The sequence below is a fragment of the Sciurus vulgaris genome (assembly GCF_902686455.1).
Source record: "Sciurus vulgaris genome assembly, chromosome: 11".
NCBI classification, from domain to species: Eukaryota; Metazoa; Chordata; class Mammalia; order Rodentia; family Sciuridae; genus Sciurus; species Sciurus vulgaris.
In genome coordinates this window covers 98,449,669-98,468,690 of record NC_136472.1, presented here as the reverse complement: position 1 = coordinate 98,468,690, position 19,022 = coordinate 98,449,669, and the positions used below count along the sequence as shown (strand labels likewise).

General features: G+C 38.3%; 1 pseudogene across 1 annotated transcript; it reads right to left on the bottom strand.

The window, feature by feature from the left end:
* Positions 1 to 1,999: 1,999 nt before the first annotated feature.
* LOC306638577 lies at positions 2,000 to 17,884 on the bottom strand (annotated as a pseudogene). Its single transcript has 4 exons — positions 17,875 to 17,884; positions 17,452 to 17,570; positions 7,021 to 7,407; positions 2,000 to 2,045 (listed from the first exon to the last, which is right to left on the bottom strand). The product of its transcript is annotated as an uncharacterized misc_RNA (transcript).
* Positions 17,885 to 19,022: the final 1,138 nt, after the last annotated feature.

Sequence of the window (19,022 nt, the reverse complement as noted above, 5' to 3'; positions counted from 1 at the left end):
TAGCAGCAAAGTGACTTATCCCTGAGGAAACAGAAATAATTTAGAGAACAGATTTAAGAAAAAAATAAGATATTTTCAGAGAATTTTGGAAAGATATTACATACATACACAACATGATGCTATTTTTTAAATGAACACAGAAAAAGCTAAGGCTCATAAAAATTGAAAATATAGTTACCAAAATAGAAATACAGTTTAAAAAAAAAAGAGCAAGAAGATAAAGGAAGACACCCAGAATGGAGTGCCAAAAGACAAAACCTTAGGAAATATGAAAGAAAAGATCTACTGGGGGATCCCCAGAATTCCATCCTCCATATGTTTGTGTTTTGTGGTTGTGTGGATTGAACCCAGGGCCTGGTACATGTGAGGCAAGTACTCTAACACTGAGCTACATCCCCAGCCCTTTTTATCATATTTTGAGACAGGAAGGAGCTCACTAAATTTCCCAGGCTGCCCTGGAACTTGTAAACCTCCTGCCTCAGTCTCCCCAGTAGCAGGAATTACAGATGTGTGCCATCACACCCAGTTCTCCAAATGCTTCTAGTTCAGGCTGGTGACAAAAAAAAAAAAAAAAAAAAAAAAAAAAAAAAAAAATGTTTGGGATTTGGATGGTGGAAATAGAGCAGTAGCTGACTTACTCTCTCAGGGTTGATGTAGTCTGGCACTGTGGCCACTCATGGCCAGTTGTCTAGATCTGTTAATTCATACTATGGATTCATACATATTATGTATGCAGGGCCTACAGCTCCAGCTACCACATGATCTCTTCCCTCAATTTCTGCAAATCCTGAGCCAGGCATGAGTGTGGCTCCACAACACAAATCTCAGGACCTCCAATAGTTCATCCACAGCAATACTGGAAACTCAGATATATGAAGAGACCATCACAAGTTCTGGTGAGAGAGAGAGAGAGATTTCAACTGTTCCTCATGCCTCAGCTGCCCAGCTGGCACCAGGTCTCATCCATCCACTAACCCCTATACCCATGCTCTAAATGCAAGCTCAGCACCTCATGCAGAAAAAATAGACAAACCATGATTATCTCACAGTATGAGATCAGGTCCCTGTAATTCCTTACTTTATATCATTCTAAGTGGTTCTTATTTTAACTCTGTCTGATAAACAGCCAATAGGATTAAAAACAAAAAACAAAAAAACAGAGCCTAGGCAAAATAAAGTATATATTAAAGCAGTAATTGAACATTTTCCAGCCCTGAGAAGGGGGACTGTTTGGGGACTGTTTGGGGAGACAAATCTTCAAATTGAAAGAGCACGTATCATGTTGAAATTTCTGAACACTAAAGGAAATTTAAATGTTTCCCCAAGATTTAAAAAAAAATAGAATACCAACAAAAGAATTAGAATTAAGTTAATTAGCAAAAAATGAGTGGAGCAACCTAGAGTGGAGCAAAATCCTCAAAGTTCTAAGGATGAATTATTTTGATCTTAGACTGCTATAGCCAGCTGAACCATCAGTCCAGTGTGGTTATGGGTTGATTGCGCTCCCCCAAAAGAGGTATTGAAATCCTCATTCCTGGTTCCTGTGAATATAACTTTCCTCTGAAATAGGATCAATGCAGAAGTAATCACAATAAAAAGAGGTCATAACTGGATTGAGGTGGGCTCTCAGTCCAGTGTGTTGTCATTATAAGAAGACTGTGTGAAGACACTAGGGCCATGTTAGGTGACAACAGAAGCAGAAATAGGAGTGATACAGCTGCAAGCCAAAGAATGCCAAGGATAGCTGGCCACCTTCCGTAGATAGTTACAAGGGAAGTATGGAACAGACTTTCCCCCAGTTCTCCAGAGGGAAGCAGCTTTATCAACACCTTGATTTTGTTCTGTCTTCTAGAACTGTGAGATAACGAATATCTGTGTCCTAAGCCACAAAGTTTGGGACACTTGTTATGGCAGCCCTAGGAAACTGATATAAGTGTGAAGACAAAATTAAAGTCAACTTATACAACAAGAGTTCAGAAAGTCTATCTCTCATGCACTTCTAAGAGAGCTGATTCATGACAGACTGCAAGCTCACAAGATGAAATCTAAAAAAGAAGATAAAAGATAAAGAAATGACAAAAAAGAAATCTCAAAATAATAGCTGTGCACCAGAGTAAGAAAGTAACCAGTCCAAATTAGAGCAGGAAGTCAATGAGATCTGAAAGAGATGCTCTTCAAGAAAAATTAGCTGAGCATGGTAGCTCAGGCCTGTAATTCCAGAGACTCAGAAGGCTGAGGCAGGAGCATCACAAGTTTGAGGCCAATCTCAGAAATTTAGTGAGGCCCTGAGCAACAGAGTTCAGTGGTAAAGTGCCCCTGGCTTTAACCCCCAGAAGAAAGGAAAAAAGAAAGAGGGAGTGGGGAGGGGGGGAGGAGGGAGGAAGACAGACGAGACAGCTGCCAAGCAATATATAAAATAAGTGAAAACCTGAAAAATACTCAGAATGTGGTGAAGATAACATAGTTCTTCACCTAAGAGGGACAGGGGGTGGGGGAGGTAATCAGAAAATACAGACAAAATTAGGAATTATAATAAAAATCATGATCCAAGTGTAAGACAAAATCAAAAGTGACATGATTTTGAATAACTAGAGGAATAGAAAAAAAGAATTCATTTGAAGTTGAGGGGAAATCCTCCTGTGAGAGCTTAAGGGTCACATCACTGGAACCACAGAGAAGGAAATGTAGTCATGGCTCACTGTTGGCCCTGGGTTGAGTAATATTTAGACTGTGATATATTTAAATGCTGTTTACTGGTTTTCAGCATTCAGAATTGACATATAGAAAAAGCTCAGGCAACTTAATTATGGTTAAGAATGAAACATAGTTTTTGTTAATCATAACAATGTGAAAATAGAGGAAGTTTGGAGGTGAAAGGGGAAGAGATACGTAGGCAGAGGCCTGAGGCATTGAGAGCCTCATATTACAAAGTGAGGAGTCAAGAGATGCTCTGGAAAACTGATGGAATAAGAAATGTAGATGTAAACAGATCACCTTAAAGTGACAACCAATAATGCTACCACTCTGAAAATCGGGAGAAAAAGGAAAAACAGCAGAGGATAGTATAATTGTGCTAAATTATCTGAATAGAAAATGTGTAAAACTGATAGTGACTGAACATTATTTAATAATATGGTGTTAACTATTTGCAGATAACCAAAAATGAAAGAAAATGTGTTCCTCCTAATGGGGGAAAAGAAGAACAGTAGAAGTTGCTTTTTATTATAAGCCCTCCAGGTTCTATTTTTTAATTTATGTAGAGTGTATTACTTGCACTAAAAAATAAATAAATGCAATATATGTTCATAGTGGAAGTTTTTGAAAATAGAAATACATGTGAAGAGGGAAAATAAAGTAATATAAAAACAAACAAATAATCACTGTTGTGATTTTAATGTTATTTTTATTTATAAAAAGCTCAAAGAAAGAAGAAAAGAGTGTTGTTGCTCATACAGTTTGATTTCAGGTGTGCCAAAAAGGGTCTTTAAAATTCCAGTACTTCCTCCATTTCTGAGCAAATGTCTACAAATTCCTCCCTTAATTATTTTTAAAAAGGAAAGAGGTAATATGTGAACAAAAATTCATATTAAGAAGGAAATAACTAATGCTGATCCTTTCTTGAGTGTACGTGAATGGGATGAAACAAAGACTCTGAGAGAAAAAGTACAGAGAGATGGCATGGAAATAATGAAAGTTAATATAATTTAATTCATGGCTTTTCCTATGACTGATTTATAAAATCATAATTTGGGTATGCAAAAATTATAAATTATGTAGTCTTTCTATAATTGCTGTATCAGGGAGTGTCAAACTCTTATTGATGTGACCAGAAATTAAATTATTTCTAATTTCCATATATTCATTGTTTCATAATTGCCTAGCTAACTCTCCTAGCCTCTCCAAACCCATCAAAACACCACAGTTCTGTAATGCGCCTGTGAATCTAGGACACAAGAGAACAGGATGAATTTCCCCAACTGTCTCCAATTCAATACGCTGCCAGTTTCACAGATTGTAAAACATACATTGGTATACATTTACATTGCTAAGGTGCCATCTTACAATTGCTGCTGCGATTCTCCTACAAAGAATTTAGCATAAGAATTTGCTTATGCTAATCAGTGGGGTCCCATCAATCTGAGATCACTTTATATTAAATCTCATGCTAGAGATTGTTTGGACACACAACTCATGTGAATCCAGTTAGCACAGCGGTAGGAGGTCCAGCTTAGGGTTCTATACTCAGGGAGTATGGCTTTTCCCATCCAGTGCTACTATTGAGACAGTCATGTGTTCTTGCTATATTTTTGATATGGCAGGTTTATGTCACATGGATCCTCATACAAAAAGACCAGTCATTTGGTGCCCAAGTTTAATGTCAGGGTTTCTTTCCTATTAAGCTCTACTTACCTTTGATATTAAGCTCTGTGTATCTTTTCTTTTTTAATGGAAAATGAAGAAATGGTTTATCCCATAATAAATGACACCTTAACTCACTTAAAAATGTGCTAATTGGGATATGAAGTTTAGATATAGTACATGAAAAGAGACCACATTATACACAGCAGCCTTTACTTGTTGTAAATTTCAGTTCTTCAGAACTGTTGATTTCTTGTTAGTCTTTTAGGGACAAACATAAATGACTCACTTTCATGTCATCTGCCCTCTCCTCTGAGAAATTCCCCTGACCTATAGCAGACTCTAGTTCCAAGGATGCACTATGCCACCTCTTTCGACAGGTGTTTGGGGCAAAGGCAGGCACCTGCGCCAGGCAGAGCCAACCAGGTACCTTCTCCAGAGAATTGTAGAATTTCATTCACCTAATCAACCTTTATTACCATGTTCCAGGTGCTGTTTGAACTTTGAGGATATGATCACAAAGAAAGCACAAGGACCAAACAAACTCACCATGAACAATAAACAGAGAACCCTGAGATGGAGCTCTGCACTGAGGCTTGTTTATGCTGAATAATTTCTATAGGAAAAATCCATAAGTCTTGGCTGCCAAAGACCCTAGAAATGCTGTATAACTTTCCTTTCCCAAAACCCGGTTGTTCAGCAAATTTTTGTATTCCATAAGGTATGTTAATATCTTTTCAACATTGTATTCCATTAAGGTATGTTAATATCTTTTGGGTTATACTAGAACCAAAAAAAATTAGTTCAACCATGAAGGGAAAAAATAGAATGTAGTCATTTTCCTCTCCTTACTAGCATTATACTCCGTTCTTGCCATGAAAACTTTCAGAAAAATTAGAATCTAACAATACAGAACCAGGATCAGATCAGATCAAAGTGACTGAAGTTACCAGGTGTGGTGACACATGCCTGTAATCCCAGCAACTTCAGAGACTGGAGCAGGAGGATTGCAAGTTCAAGGACAGCCTCAGCAAATTAGCACCTGTTTCAAAATAAAAAAAATAAGGACTGTGGATGTAGCTCAGTGGTAAAGCACCCTGCATTCAATCCCTAGTTCCAATTAAAAAAAAAAAAAGTGACCTGAAGTGATACAATTAAGTCAGCTGTTTTTCTTATGCCAGCATGAAGCTAACTAGAGCTGCCCTTATGTTGTCTTTGCTGATGTAAAAATAATGATATGTAACAAGAAAGAATGCTGATCTGTGTCTGAAGTTCTGTGCGAATTCTGGCTCTGCTCTTCCCAGTAAGAAAGAACTGGGCTTCCCTGTTTTCTTTTGGCTATGAACTGTCCTCTGTTTTAATTCCCTCACTTTTTCATCCTTCCAGTCCTAAAAAACAACTAATCATAAAATATTTTATAATATTTTATTAATATTTTGATAATATCTTATGATTCTGGGGCTTTTTAAGTATCAAAATATTTGGTTTTCCCCTTGATTAAATTTATCAACTTTATCAATTTCATACTGAAAAGCAAGAACATAAAGGCAAAAAATGTGTGCCTTCTGAAGCACTCTTTGAGGCTCTACCAGGGAATAGCCACACACTGCAGAGCTCATGGTAGATACAAAAAAAAAAAAAAATTACAATGAGCCTGGGAATGTAGCTCAGTTGTAGAATACATGATTAGCATGAATGAGGCCCTAGGTTTGATCTTCAGGATCACTAATAGAAGCAACCCCTCCTCTTGACCTGGCTACTTCTGTAATTCTTTAAGGGTTAGAATTCTATGTACAGAAAATCCTCCCTGACCTTACCCTCCCTTATGCCTGTGTGATTGCTACTCATAAAAGCTTCCTTGGTCTCTAATACTAAATCTTCACGGTCATCATTTATTCCACAGAATTGTAATCTTCTATTTAATGAAGAATTCCACAACAGACTGTCAGCTAAATAATGATATTGAATATGCATTTATATAAAGAAAAATTACCTCAAAAGTTAAAGTTTATTTCACTGAAACCTCCCATTAAGGTTGCATTCAAATTAATACAGTAATCCCTCTTTATCTGCAATTTTGCTGGACTGTGGTTTCAGTTACCTGTGGTCAACCATGTTCCCAAAACATTCAATGGAAAACTCCAGATATAAACAATGCCTAAGTTTTAAATTGTGTGCCATTCTGAGTAGCATGATGACATCTTCCTCTGTCCCATTCTATCCCATCCAGGCTACAAATCATTTCTTTGTCCAGCATCTCCATGTTGTAAAAGCTACCCACCTATTAGTCACTTAGCAGCTGTCTCAGTTATCAGATTAACTCTTGCAGTATCACAGTGCTTATTCAAGCAACTTACGTGGTGGTCTAATGCTACACCACTAAACCAGTCATTCACCTCACTTCATCTCATCCTGTAGGTGTCACCTCTCATCATCACAAAAAATTGTGTACTTTCATATAACTCTTATTACATAAAGTTATCAGAGTTACTCTTTTTTTTTTTTTTTTTTTACAACTCCCACGGATTTATTTTTTAAAGTAATGGATTTAGAGAAAAAAACACGGGCACAGAAGCATGGAATAGAAAATAAATAGAAATGTAAGCTCTTTTGCTGATTGTTTTATAACCATAACAAACTAGTACAGAGAATGCCCTGTACAAAACACAACTAATGTTCAAAGATCGTCTTTCCCTTAGCAAGGCTAAAGAGTTCAGTCTCTGGTATATGGAAATTAAGCTGCAGTCCTTATTTTTGGATGGATCACGGGGTGTGTGGCACAGTCCATGCTTTTGACCAGATTTGAACAGAAGAATGGCCACTTGGCCCAGGTAGAAGGCGATGAAGTGTTAGGTTTCGTGTTGTTACATAACTACTCAAGTTCCTTCCCACAATGCAGTGCCAAGTGGGGTTGTCCTTCTTGTCAAACCCCTTCTTGATGTGGGCCACCATATCCTTTTCTACATTATATTTCTCCAACACCTGAGTAGTGCACTCTGCTGAATTGTGTTGCATCTCTTCCGACAAGTCTGCATTTTTTACGACTGCCTTTCATTCACATGTGGTTACGGTGGGGCAGTGGCTGGGTGACTGCAGTGGTCTCCTGAGGGGAGTGTTGATGCAGCTCAAGCCCAGAGGGAGTTGCTATCGCTACCGAAGGCGTGGAGCATCTCGCTGTATTTTATTATTAGTTATTTTTGCTAATCTCATGTGTCTAATTTATAAATTAAATTTTATCATAGGTATGTACATGTTGGATAAAACAGTATATAGAGCATTTGGGACTATTCATGGTTTCAGATATTCACTGGGACTCTTGGAATGTATGCTCCATGAATAAGGGGGTATACATATAAAAAATTCCTAAGATCAAGTCATCAATTAGTGCATAATCAATGTCCTATCAATTAAGAAAAAAGAAGAATTTTTAAAATAATATAATGAATCTAGAAAGATGGATGAGTGGGAAGCATCAGAAATATGTTTCCCTAACTAGACAACAATTGGAAGAATCTTGATGCAACTATTTTAGAACTCTGGAATCTATTAAACTTGCAACTTCCAAGAGAAAGCTTGGGTGATAAATTTCAGCTAATTTCAGCTCTTAGCACAGTAGCAGTGACCCATCTCCATGGCAGGCACCTATGCACCTGATCCTGGAGCCCCTGGTTCACAGCTTGCACACAGTTTGAGGAAGCCACCCTGACACCTGATGGAGAAAATAGTACATTTATCACCCAGAGATGCACTCCTGGACTTTGGGAAGTGTGCAGCACTCAGACAGGACTCGAGTTATTTGTAAGTAGTGGTTATAGTCTATTAGTGAAAGAAAGGTGAGCGTGGCTACACAGAAGGCCAGGGGAGATAACTGTGAACCCTAAGAAATTCAACAATGAATTTCTTATAAGTAAATTCAGAGAATTATAGTTTATCCTGAGAACTACACAGGAAACACAATTTGACCATTATTCTCAGTCATTCATTCAAAAAGCAATCACTGAACCAGGAACTTGGGGAGTAAAAAGGATACAAAAATGATATTACATAAACACTGTCTTCAAGAATTTCAAAACCTGATGAATTATTCAGCTATGAAAGAAATAACTATCAAACATTTTAAGAGTTATAAGAGAGGATTGTGCAATGTGAAAGGGGAATTCTATTGAAATTCTCTATGTTATTTTCATGAATTCCTGATCTACATTTTACCATTTCTAGTACACCGTAGATAACATGCAAGTCTAAAACTCCAATTGATCACAAAGTACTTTGGATAAGCAGAATCTTTGCAACAGGCTTGGGGACTCCCCATCAGTCTGGTCAAAACTTTCTTAGAACTGTGATGTAGCCTAAGACTCTTCCTGCCTAATCCTCCTTCCTTCACAAACTCCAGGCCTGTGTCATGGTCTGAAGGCTCTTTCTCTCTCTCCCTACTCCACTCCTTCCCCCTCTATCCTTCATAGCTTTTCAAAAAAAAAAAAAAAAAATATATATATATATATATATATATATATATATATGTAGCATATCTAATCTCATCTTGGTATCTGTTTTTGGAAGACCTGAACTTATATAAGGAATGTCCAACTACCTACTATTGAATATATATATATATATATATATATATATATATATATATATATATATATATATGCATGCTAAACAGTGGCTCAGGACAACACCATTTTATTATATCACATGATTTTGTGAGATATAACATGTTATATCTCATAATGTTTTATCTCATGAATTTGAATTCAAGCAAGGCTCCCCTGGGTAATTCTTTTGTTCCATGGGGCAGATGGGCTGGTTTGGAGACTAGTGTATGAGGCTAGAAAACTAGGCTGACTCAACTCAGACTGACAACCATATTGCCCACACATGTAAACCCTAGTGTGCAGATCTTAAGTTATGCCTTTTTGGATGTAGTCTTAGAACTCCGATAGCATCACTTCTACCCTACTGGTAAAAACAATCACAAACTCCCCTAGTTGAAATGCCATTATGTACCCTGCCACCTTGAAGAAATGCCAGAGTCTGCAGTTGTGCTTCTAAATTGCCACAAGGGGTCGCCCTTCCTCTTACAAAAACATCCGTCACTTTAATCAAAAGACACAATAACACCAACCAACGTATACTTTCTACAACAGTGTGCTGCATGGGACCTCAACCAACAGAAAGGGAATTCAGAACTAGTAGTAACATTCAGATGACATGAATCTGTAGACTGTGACCTGGGTGAACAAAGAAATAACAGTTGCTTTGGGTATAAATTTTATATTTTCTACAAGAGTAAAATGAGGTCATGAACAGAACCCTGGTCACTGATCCACTGATCATTCCAAGCATGTGGAACCATCCTCTGATAACCAGAAAGCATAAAAGGATGGCGAAGCATGCTCTGGTCTGACCTCCAGCTAAAGTACAGCTGTGAGCTGCTGTTGCCTTTTGTAACTTTCATTGGTGAGGACGAGTCATGGAATTATGAAAACCCAAAGACAATGAGTCAAATGGTGAAGGAACAGCACAGTCTTTCATCCCTGATGTCCTTTGCTGAGGCATCATCATAAGGATTAGCATTTTAGGACCAAGAAGCAGCTTTGTAACCAACTCCTTGGTTACGAAGGAAGAATGGATTCATGATGGTGAAAGTCAAGTGTGTGTGCCTGCGCACAAACTAACATTCACTTAAAAGAAACTTTAAGGCCAGGTGCAGGGGTGCATGCTTGTCATCACAGCACTTCAGGAGGCTGAGGAAGGAAGCTCACAAGTTCAAGGCCAACCTGGACAACTCAGCAAGACCCTGTTTCAAAATTTAAAAAAAAAAAAAAAAGAACTGGATATATAGCTTGGTGATCGAGCACTCCTGGGTTCCGTGTCCAACACTAAAAAGAAAAGAAAGACACCTTGAGAACTATTTGGGCATCATAAGAACACAGTTGAGTGACTACTTCTTCTTGTCTTTCAAATTCCCAGTTTACCTAGCCCTTTATAAGCCATATAGAAAGGCTAGAAAAGATAACTAATGAATTAAAATTTGATTCCAACTTAATAATACTTTTTCAATTGTCAATAATTAGATCATGTCATTCAGGAAAGAGTGACTCAAAGTAAATAGATTATAATCTGTTAGTCTAATGAATCCTTCTGATATAAAAAAATGATTAATCCAATAAATTTTTTCAAGTTTCACCTCTTTCCCCATATTGATATGAAAAGTGAAATTCTTGACAGAATCTATATCTGAATTTTTTAGTTAGAAACTTAATGCTTACAATAGTCATTAGCACATAAAAGTTGTCCAACAAACATTTGTTGAAGGACTGGTTGAATGAGTTAACTCACTCAATTAAAAATCAGCATACTACAGCGATACAGCCACATCAATGTTCATAGCTGCTCAATTCACAATAGCCAGACTGTGGAACCAACCTAGATGCCCTTCAATTGATGAGTGGATAAAGAAACTGTGGTATATATATACAATGGAATATTACTCAGCCATAAAGAATGATAAAATTATGGCATTTGCAGGCAAATGGATGAAATTGGAGAATATCATGCTAAGTGAGATAAGCCAATCTCAAAAAGCCAAAGGACGAATGATATCGCTAATAAGTGGAGGATGACACATAATGGGGGGGAGGGAAGGGTTAGTGTTAGGGTTAGAGTTAGGGTTAGGGAGGGGGGCAAGTATGGAGGAAGGAACTACTGTATAGAGGGTAAAGAGGGGTGGGAGGGGTGGGGGGAAGGGAAAAAATAACAGAATGAATCAAACAACATTACTCTATGTAAATTTATGATTACACAAATGGAATGCCTCTACGCCATGTACAAACAGAGAAACAACATGTATCCCATTTGTTTACAATAAAAAAAAATTTCATTTTATACAGTTTACAGAAAAGAATGGTATAAATAAATAAAATATTGAAAAAAGGGAAGCTATTTTAAATTTGGAACAGCTAAATGGTTTATATCCAGATTGTTAAGAATGAATACTTGTGTGTTAACTATAATTTAGGACAGATTTCATTTGAACTGGTTTTGTAGGGGGAGAAGGGTATAGGAGATTGAATCCAGGGCCTTCCACAAAGGCAAGAGCTCAAATGCTCTACCACTGAGCTACATTCCAGTCTTGTTCATTTTGTTTCGTCTCGAGACACGGTCTCTCTAAGTTGCCCAGGCTGGCCTTGAACTTTTCAATCTTTCTGCGTCAGACTCCACAGTAGATGGGATTACAGGTGTGTCTTACATGTCTACATCAGACAATGAGTCATTTTTAGCTAGACCCTAATATTCTGGTTATCTTAATAACCACTACATCACCAACAATGATTAAAAGGTCTCATCTAAATTACTTTCAGGCAGGGAGTTATCTGTTTTATTCAGCACCTGGAAGAACATGGGACACAGAGTAGAAACCTATTTGTTGAACAAAGAAATGAATGAATGAATGAATGAATGAATGAAAATAAACTCCTTTTCTCAATGGGAGTGCATGACAAAGAACTACAATCATTTACAATCCACTCTATGTGTTTGCTATCGCAACTCAGAAAGGTAGGCGTTAATTCACTCATTTCATAAATGAGAAAATTCTTGGGGCCAGATGGTGATGGCTCTTGGATTTGAAACCATGTTTATATGTTCCCAAAGTCTTTTTCATTGACTCTTCCATTATATATTAAGGATATACACAAAACAAAAACAAAAGTTACTGGATATCTAACCTTGTGACTGAACTTGGCCATTTGCCTCATGTTTGTCCCCAAAAACCATCTTAGTCATAGAATCAACAACCAGGGCCATGTATTGTTTTTTGTTCTAAATCCTGCTCCTTTGGTTTTTCTAATCAGCTGTGGTGAACACAAAAATCACCCACTATTCAGCCCAAGCTTCCTTCCTTTTCAGAAACCAGACAATTGTTCCGTCACCAGTGTGTCTGCCAGGCCTCGGCTCTCTGAATGAAGACTATGCTGGCCTGAGTTAGCCACACAGATCTCAGCTCCAGGCAACTCGCCTTTGTCACCCAGTCACTGTCTCAGTCGATGTGTTCCCAGAGAGCACAAAACAGCTTAATACTGGCCTAGCAATCACAACTCTTCTGTGCTACAAAAATCCTAAAGATATTTCATATTTTCTGGTAGCATTTTGAAACTTTCACATTTACATCCTTTCTTGGTTTTATATTTTTGCCTGAGATAGTGATCTAATTTAGGTTTTCCATATACTTGATAAGAGAAAAATTCTGAAATGTCCTAAATTTAGTTATGAGGCCAAAGGATAGAGAAGAAGAGAAATAAGAGGAGATGCTCAACTCGTCTTTGGCTTTGGACCAAACCAACAATAACAAAAAGCAAAACAAAACAAAACTGTTCCACATTCCTAAATGTGTATTGACTTAGGACCCCAGGACCATCATCGAGGTGCCATTCACTCTGCTGACAACCCCAACCATTCCAGAAGTAGATGCTCTTCTCCTCACACACTGTCCTCCCATCCCCAAACTGCCCACTTGACATTGTCTTGCCCTTCCTATCTATAGTCAAAGTAGGCAGAATGTAAATAGTGCTTCCTGTCCCCAAAGCTTATAAAAATTATTTTCTTAGGTTTAGGTCTGGTAGACATTTCTCAACTGCTCCCTAGCCCCACCGCTAATGGTTGCAGGAACTTGTCCCTACACCTGGGACACTTTCCTTTTTTTAGGGGGGAGGGTAGCAGGGAATGCACCCAGTGGGGCTTAACCACTAAGCTACATCCTAGGCCCTTTTTTATATTTTATGTTGAGACAGGGTCTTGCCGAGTTGCTCAGGGCCTCTCTAAGTTGCTGAGGCTGTCTTTGAACTCACAATCCTCCTGCCTCAGCCTCCTGAACCGCTAGGATTATAGGCATGTGCCACTCCACCTGGCAGGATTTTCCTTTTTCCAGCCAACATTTGTTATGGCTTAACCTTTTTACTAAAGGTTTTATTAAAATAAACACTTTTGTTCAGAGATTTCTTGTTCTTAAGAATTTTGATATAATATAGCAAACTAATTTTCCTACAAAATATTAAATAAAGCAAATTCTCATGAGTAAATTCCTGGGTCCTTTTCTGTTCCTTAGTCTACTCCTGTATCCCTCTACCACTCCTGTATTGTTTTAACTACAATGGCTGGATAATATACCTTAAGATCTATGAGAGGCGTTCTGTCTCCTCCTCTCTTTCTTGATTGACTTAGAGGTCAGGGAACCAAGCCAATCCTATTCACTGACTGCTTTTTGTAAATAAAGTTTTATTCAAACATGACCACTGCCATTTGCTTATAAACTGTCTGTGACTTTTAAACACTACAAAGTCAGAGTTGAGTAGTTGCATTTGGCCACCAAAGCCTAAATGTTTGGTATATGACCATTTACAGAAGAAGTTTACCAGTCTCTGGTCTTAATGATTCATGGGCATGTAATCTTCTACATATTTCAGAATCATTTTGTAAATATTCTAGCTCCAAATCCCTGTTTGTTTCTTTTCTTTCTTTTTTTTAGGGGGGGCCTGAAGGGGTGGTGGCTACTGGTGATGATGCGCTGGGGACAGAATCCAGGTCCTTACATATGCTAGGCAAGCACTCTACCACTGGCTATAACCCCAGCCCACTTCCCATTTCTACATTGCAGGAAACAGCAACTGATTCTGACTTAATGAAGAAATACCATTTACTGGAAAATATATCTGAGAGCTCACAGAAACAGAGAGAAGTCCAGAAAAAAAAACAGGCTCAGAAGACAGGATTCAATCTGGCAACAAAACTGCAGATGGCTATATGGTATACCTGGAAAGGGTCTGGTTAGGGTACCATCACAGATGCTGCCTCAGGAGAATTCTCCCAAACTGTCCCCACATCACTGTACCACCCACTCAAGATTAAAGGTCCTGGAGAGGAGGATTTTATGTTTGAGTTAAGATCACAAACAATAACCCCCATATCTTTAGGGATATATCCACCTCCAGTGGATGCCCCAAACTATGCATAGTACTGACCCTATATCCTGCTTTTTCCTATATGTATATATTTATGATGAAACTTAAAATTAAGGAAAGTAAGAGAGTAATGACAACTAAAAACAAAATAGAGCAATTATAACAATATAATATAAATTATTTAAAACTTATGAATTGCTTATTTCTGGAATTTTCCATTTAATAATTTCAAACCTTGGTTGACTGTAACTGAAACCACAGAAAGCAAAACAGAGGATAAGAGAAGACTACAGTACTTATATCCTCACTTCCAGAGAGCAAGGGGTCTTCGACCCTTCTTCCACATCCACAAAGGAAGGCAGGGCCCTGCCTTCTACCAGGACTCACTCAATGGAGTGTCCACTCAAAATACAAGGAGGGCAGGGTCTCCTCAGAAGTGGCTGTGACTTCATTTAGAATAGCATTAAATTTGGGCGGGGGGATTGTTATCTTTAAATACTGTTTTCATGAAAGTGACTTGAGGTATTATTAATTCAGTTTACTCTTTATGCCCTTTAGTGGAATTTCAAAATGTTCTTCTATAATGGTCATTTAAGTTTTTATATATTATATTCTTCATATGATACAGCTATTTTGTTATTGTTTTAAATGGTATCTTATTTTCAATTAGATTCTTGATTTTATTATTGCTGGTATTGAGAAATGCTACTGACTTTTGTGTATTGACCCTACAACCAGCAAGCTTTGAGTCTTCTTATCACTCCAAACAGTGTTGATTTTCTTTGCTTTTGTTTTTTTTTTTTTTAACCTAGGTAATCATAACACTTGCAAATGACAGTTTCATCTCCCAATCCCATTCAAATTTTTTAGTGTTCATTCCTAACAAAGACATTCCTACAATGACTTATAACATTGGCCTGAATCTCTATTGTGATATAAAGCTCATGATAGCAAGTATTCTTGTATTTTTCTAATCTTGAAGCAAATGATTTTCAAGTTTCTCCAGGTAAAAATCAAATTCCTTTATATTACATTTAAAAAGTTACTTTGTTTCCAGTTTTCCACTAACTTAAATTTTAAAGAAATATAGAACTTTATTGAATGCTTTTTCTGCATCTGTTAAAATGTTTTAAGTATTTTCTTGGTATGGGAAATCACCAATAGATTTTTCTAATGTAGGATTTTCTCCTTGCTGTCCTAAGAATTAATTATAATTGGTCCTGATATATTATTTTAATCATTCTATATTATATTCTTTTTTTCATTAAAAGCTAATGCATAGTAGGATTCTTACATCCATGTTCAAAAGTGAAACTGGTCTGTAATCTACTTTTTTGAAATACTCTTATCAAGTTTTGTTATTAGGGTTGTATGTTGGTTTCATAAAAGGAGGTAATTATCTTTTTAAAAGGAAGGAAATAATAAAAACTAAGTTTACAAATCAATAAAACAGAATTTTTAAAGTACAAATTATTACTAAAACTACAGTGTTCTTTAAAAAGTTAATAAAAAGAAAGGAGTTGGGAGAGTAGGTAGCTCAATGGTAGAGCACCTGCTTAGCATATGTGAGCCTCTGGCCTCATTCCCAACACCAAAAATAAATAAACAAAAATTAAAAATTGGCATAATTACCTAACCACAGGCATAAAAAAATAAAAATAAAAAGGTTTTATAGAGAAATAACAGGTTGACCATACAGGAGAAAGTCAGTTTATACTTATAGTCCTGGCACAATTTCTAATAGCAACCCCTTTCATTTTTAAACTGTCACTGTTGGGCAATAAATTATCCGCTGAAGTGAACCTACATAACTGACCTGGGTTCGATGTCACATATTAGCTGTATTACTCTGGTAAATTCACTTGGCTTCTCTGAGCTTCATCTTTCCAATCAGAACAATGAAATGAATGTAGCACCAGCCATCCCTAGCAATCCACAAATTTAAGGAAAGATCCCAGCACCCAGATTCAGCGCCAACAGAATTCCAAAGCCATCTTAACTAGAAGCATGAAAGCATAGATGAGGCTACACCAGGAATACTCAGCCCCTGGTCGCCTAACTACTTGAACCACCTGCAGCCCTGTGTACTAGGTAACTGGGGATAGTCCAGGTCCGGTCTTTGGATCCTGAGTGCAGGCTCCTTGTGAACATCAGGGAAGCTCAGGTCCAAAGATAACACCTTCTACCACTCCTTTTCCCCAATGCTTGTCCCACTAATTGTCTCATTCACTCAGTCCTTCAGAGGCCTGGATTCTTCCTTGCCTTTGCCAATCCTCCTCTATATGCAGCAGGGTATAAATACTCACACTGTTTTAATGTATAATCTTAACTGCTTTTGTTTTTCTTTCCTTTCTTTGATGCTCTAGAATATGAAATGCAAATATCTTTCCTCGTCTTTGAAGAAGTAAGCCCTCCCTTCCCTGGAGTAAAGAGGAACTTGTTTTTCAAGTTACAGACTTGTCGAACCATGAAAACATGTGGTGAAAGAACAAGAGGGAGAAACACCCACTCAGACTAGACCTGACTTTGGAGGTGGGAGGGAAAAGAGGCCTGCAGGGCTACAGATAGGGAGAACACAGGCTCTGCTACTGGTAGTGACCAGAAGACAGTAAGACTTCAGGCTGGAGATACTGAGTTCATCTAGGGAAATAGGGCACTGGGTTTCAGAGCTTTGTCAAATATTCCTGTGACCTAAATGTGTCAGGGAAACTCCTGGGAGCTGCCAGACCTGATTGGAATTGTGCAGACACAGCAATGGGCAGATCAGCAGTAACTGGGGTGAAGAGGTGACTAAGGAGTAGAGTAGGCCTCTGGAACCTTGGCATAGTGAGGGAGTGTGGCTGAGGTGGTGCTGCAGAACTGCTGGAATGGTTTTCATTCACAGTCCTCCCAACCCCAAAGGATGACAACTTGGAGTCAAAATTGAGTTGATTCATAGGTCATAAAGAAATATGATGTTTCCTGCATGCTTGAGTTTCTGGGCTTAGAATCTAACTTGTTGTAGTATGGTAGATTCCTGACTCTGGGTTTAAATCTAGTAACTAAGGGATTACCCTGGGAAGGAAGATCTCTCTGTTGTCCATTCCTTGATCACCCTCCCAGACTTATCACTGTCACACTCCAATCATACCTCAACCTCTAACACCACACTGCTCACCACCCCAGCTTCTGCTGGCCCCAGCAGCTGGACAAGCTTGCTACGGCAGGGCTTGCCCTGTCGTGATGTAGTTAGTTTCAGGAAAGAGACACCTGTAGGATGCAAGGAGTTTCTCCTCTTCTATTTCACTTTCCCAGTGTTCTGGGAAGCCATCTGTCCCCTAGTGTCTCTCCAATGCTGCCCTCACTATAGAATAGCAATGCACGTGTGTAACAGCCTCCTGACATCCCTCTGAGAGTCCCCGTACAACTCAAGTTCCAGAGGCTTACCCTGCCCTTCAAAGTCCCCATCTCAGAGATAAGAACCAATACTGATTTACCTTAATTAAAAAGCCAAAGTCAAAAAAAAAAAAAAAGTTACCAATTCCTTTAAATTGTTCTTAATTCTTCACCTTACCTGGTGCCATTGTTTCTGATTTAGTTCAGGGACTAATCGATTCCTGCTTGAATGGTTAAACAGCCTCTTTAGATGTCCAATTCCAATATTATCTCTACAAAGTCAGACACACACAAAATGACTGTCGCTCCCCTTTAACACTCTTTAGTAATGTCTCCTACTGTTTGCATGTCATGCAGGTCAGCACACTGGGGCTCCTGGCCAAATCCAGCCTGCAACCAAATTGTGTACCTTCTCTGAGCTAAAAACAGACTTTATATTTTTAAAGGATGTGAATAAAACAAGTAAAACTATCCAACAGTGGCCACATGTGACCTTCAAAGCTTAAATTATTTACTATCTTTACAGAAAAAGTTTATTACCTCCTCTAAAATTTAGAGACCCCACCCTGGCCCTTCCCCAGCCACTCCACCCTCACTCAGGGCCAGTCCTCACAGATCAAAGGGCTGTCCCACCCAGAACCAGTGACCACCCCATTTCTGAACAACACTCCTGGAATTCCTATCCCAAAGGGCCTGCATCTGCTTCTGGAACCATGCAGAAACCTGGCTGCCGGGACCCATCGTTAAGCCTCAGAAGTGGCCAAAAGGCAGATGTTTTTCGGAATATAAAGCAGAGCTTACACAAGCAGGTTGGGATGTTCATGTGTGTGCAAGGTCCTTTGAGGAGAGATAGGAAAACCAACCAGGAACCTGTGCTTATGATCTTGCCCTGGACCTCACAGGTATTACATATGACAGGCCTGCTCAGGACACTTTAAAATTCCTTATTGTGATAAATAACTAAAGCTCTTTGTGATATGGTACTTCTGGACCACGCACCCAATGCAAGCACACACATGCTGACCCTGCAGTTTACCAGCCATGGACTGGCCTTCCTTTTACTGCACATCCTCAAGGTAGAATACCCTCATCTTCAAAACTCAAGAGTCAGCTCTATGAAGTTTTTCCTACCCTCTCTTCTCTCATCTCCCATCTTTTCAATTAGTCTTTATAGCCTCAATAACCTTACACTAATGTTTATCATAGTACTTATCACATGTTATTCTCCTCAGTTAATTGTGTCTATTTTCTTCATTATCCTGGACACCACATCCAGGACAATACCTTGGTCTAATTTATCTCTGTAACACAGTTAGTATGGTGAAG